The 5,355-nt window shown below is 41.5% G+C and overlaps 1 protein-coding gene across 1 annotated transcript in view; it reads right to left on the bottom strand.

Moving 5' to 3' along the window:
• LOC122556233 (zinc finger protein 639-like) overlaps nucleotides 1-5,355 on the bottom strand; it is a 13,558-nt gene extending 8,203 nt beyond the window's left edge. The window contains exon 1 of the mRNA XM_043702832.1: nucleotides 5,329-5,355. The gene's annotated coding sequence lies outside the window, so the exon portion shown is untranslated. The remainder of the gene's footprint in view (nucleotides 1-5,328) is intronic.

The raw sequence follows: 5,355 nt of genomic DNA, 5'->3' as shown, positions 1-5,355 counted from the left end.
GACCTTACCATTAAGTGTATAAGTCCTGCTAAGATTTGCTTTCCCAAAATGCAGCACCTCACATTTATCTAAATTAAACTCCATCTGCCACTTCTCAGCCCATTGGCCCACCTGGTCCACATCCTGTTGTAATCTGAGGTAACCCTCTTCATTGTCCACTACACCTCCAATTTTGGCATCATCTACAAACTTACTAAATGTACCTCTTATGCTCGCATACAAATCATTTATGTAAATAACAAAAAGTAGAGGGCCCAGCACAGATCCTTGTAGCACTCCACTGGTCACAGGCCTCCAGTCTGAAAAACAACCCTCCACCACCACCACCCTCTGTCTTCTACCTTTGAGTCAGTTCTGTATCAAAATTGCCAGTTCTTCCTGTATTCCGTTAGATCTAACCTTGCTAATCAGTCTCCCATGTGGAACCTTGTCGAACGCTTTACTGAAGTCCATACAGATCACATCTACTGCTCTGCCCCCATCAATGTTCTCTGTTACTTTTTCAAAAAACTCAATCAAGTTTGTGAGACATGATTTACCATGCACAAAGCCACGTTGACTATCCCGAATCAGTCCTTGCCTTTCCAAATACATGTACATCCTGTCCCTCAGGATTCCCTCCAACAACTTGCCCACCACTGAGGTCAGGCTTACCAGTCTATAGTTCCCTGGCTTGTCTTTACTGCCCTTCTTAAACAGTGGCACCACGTTTGCCAACCTCCAGTCTTCCGGCACCTTACCTGTAACTATCGATGATACAAATATCTCAGCAAGAGGCCCAGCAATCACTTCTCTAGATTCCCACAGAGTTCTCAGATACACCTGATCAGGTCCTGGGGATTTATCCACTTTTAACCGTTTGAAGACACCCAGCGCTTCCTCCTCTGTAATCCAGACATTTTGCAAGATGTCACCATCTGTTTCCCTACAGTCTATATCTTCCATATCCTTTTCCACAGTAAATACTGATGCAAAATATTCATTTTAGTATCTCCCCCATTTTCTGTGGCTCCACACAAAGGCTGCCTTGCTGATCTTTGAGGGGCCCTATTCTCTCCCTAGTTACCCTTTTGTCCTTAATATATTTGTAAAAACCCTTTGGATTCTCCTTAATTTTATTTGCCAAAGCTATCTCATGTCCCCGTTTTGCCCACCTGATTTCCCTCTTAAGTATACTCCTACTTTCTTTATACTCTAAGAATTCACTCGATCTATTCTGTCTCTAACTTACATATGCTTCCTTCTTTTTCTTAACCAAACCCTCAATTTCTTTAGTCATCCAGCATTCCCTATACCTACCAGCCTTCTCTTTCACCCTGACAGGAATATACTTTCTCTGGATTTTTGTTATCTCATTTCTGAAGGCTTCCCATTTTCTAGCCATCCCTTTACCTGCGAACATTTGCCTCCAATCAGCTTTCGAAAGTTCTTGCCTAATACCATCAAAATTGGCCTTTCTCTGATTTAGAACTTCAACTTTTAGATCTGGTCTATCCTTTTCCATCACTATTTTAAAATTATTTAGAATTATGGTCACTGGCCCCAAAGTGCACCCCCACTGACACCTCAGTCACCTGCCCTGCCTTATTTCCCAAGAGTAGGTCAAGTTTTGCACCTTCTCTAGTAGGTACACCCACATGCTGAATCAGAAAATTGTCTTAACACTTAACAAATTCCTCTCCATCTAAACCTTTAACACTATGGCAGTCCCATTGATGTTTGGAAAATTAAAATCCCCTACCATAACCACCCTATTATTCTTACAGATAACTTGTAAGACAGCTCCTTACAAGTTTGTTTCTCAATAACACACTGAAATGCAACCTGTGACTCTCAGGAATGGCAGCGACGGGATTCGAACTCACGCCTCCTTAGAGACGGGAGCCTGAATCCAGCGCCTTAGACCGTTCGGCCACACTACCAGACTATCCCTATAGCTCAAACCCTCCAACACTTGCAACATCCTTGTAAATCTTTTCTGAACCCTTTCACGTTTCACAACATCTTTCCGATAGGAAGAACAGAATTGAATGCATATTTCTAAAAGTGGCCTAACTAATGTCCTGTACAGCCGCAACATGATCTCCCAATTCCTATACTCAATGCTCTGACCAATAAAGATAAGCATACCAAATGCCGCCTTCAATATCCTGTCTACCTGCGACTCTACTTTCAAGGAACTATGAACCTGCACTCCAAGATCTCTTTGTTTAGCAACATTCCCCAGGACCTTAATACTAAATGTATAAGCCCTGCCCTGATTTGCCTTTCCAAAATGCAGCACCTCACATTTATTTAAATTAAACTCCATCTTCCACTCCTCAACCCATCTAATCAAAATCCTGTTGCACTAAGGTAACCTTCTTCACTGTCCACTACACCTCGAATTTTGGTGTCATCCGCAAACTTACCAACCATACCTCCTATGTTCAGATCCAAATCATGTATATAAATGACGAAAAGCTGTGGATCCAGTTCTGATCCTTGTGGCATACCACTGGTCACTGGCCTCCATTTTGAAAAGCAACCCTCCACCACCATTCTTGGACTTCTACCTTCGACCCACTTCTATATACAAACGGCTAGTTCTCCCAGTATTCCATGAGATCTAACCTTGCTAACCAGTCTACCATGAGGAACCTTGTCAAACGTCTTACTGAAGTCCATACAGATCACATCCACCATTCTGCCTTCATCAATCCTTTTCGTTACTACTTCAAAAAACTCAAGTTTGAGAGACACTATTTCCTATGCACTAAACCTTATTGACTATTCCTAATCAGTCTTTGCCTTTCCAAATATATGTAAATCCTATTCCTCAGGATCCCTTCCAACAACTTGACCACCACCAATGTCAGGATCATCAGTCTATAGTTCCCTGGCTTTTCCTAACTACCTTTCTTAAATAGTGGCACCACGTTAAGCAACCTCCAGTCTTCCGGCACCTCACCTGTGACTATCAATGAGATAAATATCTCAGCAAGGGGCCCAGCAATCACTTCCCTAGCTTCCCTCAGAATTCTAGGGTACACCTGATCAGGTCGCAGGGATTTATCCACCTTTATGTGTTTTAAGAAATTCAGCAACTCCTCCTAGGTAATATGGACATCTTTTAAGATGTTGTTATTTATTTTCCCACATTTTTTACCTTCCATATCCTTCTCCACAGTAAACACTGTTGCAAAATATTCATTTAGTATTGCCCCCATCTTCTACTGTTACACACATAATTATCTTGATACTCTTTACGCACCCTATTCAATCCCCAGTTACTCTTTTGTCCTTAATATATCTAAAAAATTCCTTTGGATTCTCCTTAACTCTATTTGCCAAAGCAGTCTCATGTCCCTTTTGCTCTCGTGAGTTCTCTCAAGTATACTCTTACTGCCTTTATGCTCTTCTAGGGATTCACTCGATCTCTGCTGTATTTACCTGACAGCTGCTTCCTTCATTTTCTCAACCAAAACCTCAATTTCTCTAGTTATCCAGCATCCCCTACGCCTACAAGCCCTGCACCCTAACAGAAACATACTGTCTGTGCACTGTCGCTTTCTCATTTCGAAAGCTTCCCATTTTTCAGCCGTCCCATTACCTGCAAATATCCACCCCCAAATCAACTTTTGAAAGCTCTCCCAAGTATTTTAGTGCACCAGCACTAACAGACTTCTCTGACATCCAAAGTCGTCAAGGCACAATTCAATAAGGCCAAAGTCATCGCCGCCACAATATGCTACAAAGCTCACACACGACACCAATTGAACATTCCGCAGACACTGACATTGAACTGTGAATCTTATGTTGACTTTACAACTCCATCTCCTTTCCCACAAACCATTACACAGTTTTAACAGTGGGAAAGCTCTTAAGTTACCCCAATGACAAATAAAAATGAAAACAATCCTAACAGCAGACTTGAACACAACAATTCAATCAACTACTTGAAAACACAATAAAGTACCACACTGAAAATGTTAATATCATTATTTTTCCTGAATTACCTTGCTGCCCAGTTATTTACACAGTGTTTTGGCTATATACAGGGTTATAGTTACTGTAGAGAGAAAGTGAGGGCTGCAGATGCTGGAGATCAGAGCTGAAACTGTATTGCTGGAAAAGCGCAGCAGGTCAGGCAGCATCCAAGGAACAGGAGAATCGACATTTCGGGCATAAGCCCTTCTTCAGGAATGAGGAAAGTGTGTCCAGCAGGCTAAGATAAAAGGCAGGGAGGAGGGACTTTGGTCGTGTTGCCATGGTCTGGTGATGGAGGAGTCCAAGGACCTGCATGTCCTTGGTGGAGTGGAAGGGAGAGTTAAAGTGTTGGGCTACAGGGTGGTTGGGTTGGTTGGTTCGGGTGTCCCAGAGGTGTTCTCTGAAACGTTCCACAAGTAGGTGGTACAGTATAGTTACTGTAGACAGCACTATGCTTACTTGCACAGTCTTCCTAGTTATTTACAGTTTTATAGTTTAGACAGAGCTGGAGTTATTGAGACAATGTTATAGTTATTTAGTCGGTATCCTATTTACAGTGTTATTGTTAATTAAGCAGTATTTTGGTTATTTACACATTGTAATTGTTAGTGAAGCTGTACCCTGGTTATTTACACAGTGTTACAGTTAGTGAAGCTGTATCCTCGTTATTTACAGTGTTTATGGTTAGTGAAGCTGTATTCTGGTTATTTACACAATGTTACAGTTAGTGAAGCTGTATCCTCGTTATTTACAGTGTTTATGGTTAGTGAAGCTGTATTCTGGTTATTTACACAATGTTGCAGTTAGTGAAGCTGTATCCTGGTTATTTACACAGTGTTTACGATTAGTGAAGGTGTATCCTGGTTATTTATACAGTCTTGATGATTAGTGAAGCTGTATCCTGGTTATTTACACTGTGTTATGGTTAGTGAGGTGTATCCTGGTTATTTACATGGTGTATATGGTTAGTGAAGCTGTATCCTGGTTATTTACACGGTATTTATGGTTAGTGAGGTGTATCCTGGTTATTTACACGGTGTTTATGATTAGTGAAGGTGTATCCTGGTTATTTATACAGTGTTGATGGTTCGTGAAGCTGTATCATGGTTATTTACACGGTGTTATGGTTAGTGAGGTGTATCCTGGTTATTTACACGGTGTATATGGTTAGTGAGGTGTATCCTGGTTATTTACACGGTGTTTATGGTTAGTGAAGGTGTATCCTGGTTATTTATACAGTGTTGATGGTTAGTGAAGCTGTATCCTGGTTATTTACACGGTGTTATGGTTAGTGAGGTGTATTCTGGTTATTGAGTTGGTTGGTGCTGCTTCCTCGTCCCCAGTTTCTGTATAACTCACTCTCACAGCCTCCTCCTTCATTACCCG

The sequence above is a fragment of the Chiloscyllium plagiosum genome, chromosome 13 (genome assembly GCF_004010195.1).
Source record: "Chiloscyllium plagiosum isolate BGI_BamShark_2017 chromosome 13, ASM401019v2, whole genome shotgun sequence".
Lineage (NCBI taxonomy): Eukaryota > Metazoa > Chordata > Chondrichthyes > Orectolobiformes > Hemiscylliidae > Chiloscyllium > Chiloscyllium plagiosum.
The sequence above is the reverse complement of the archived record's forward strand: the minus strand, read 5'-3'. Positions and strand labels throughout refer to the sequence as shown.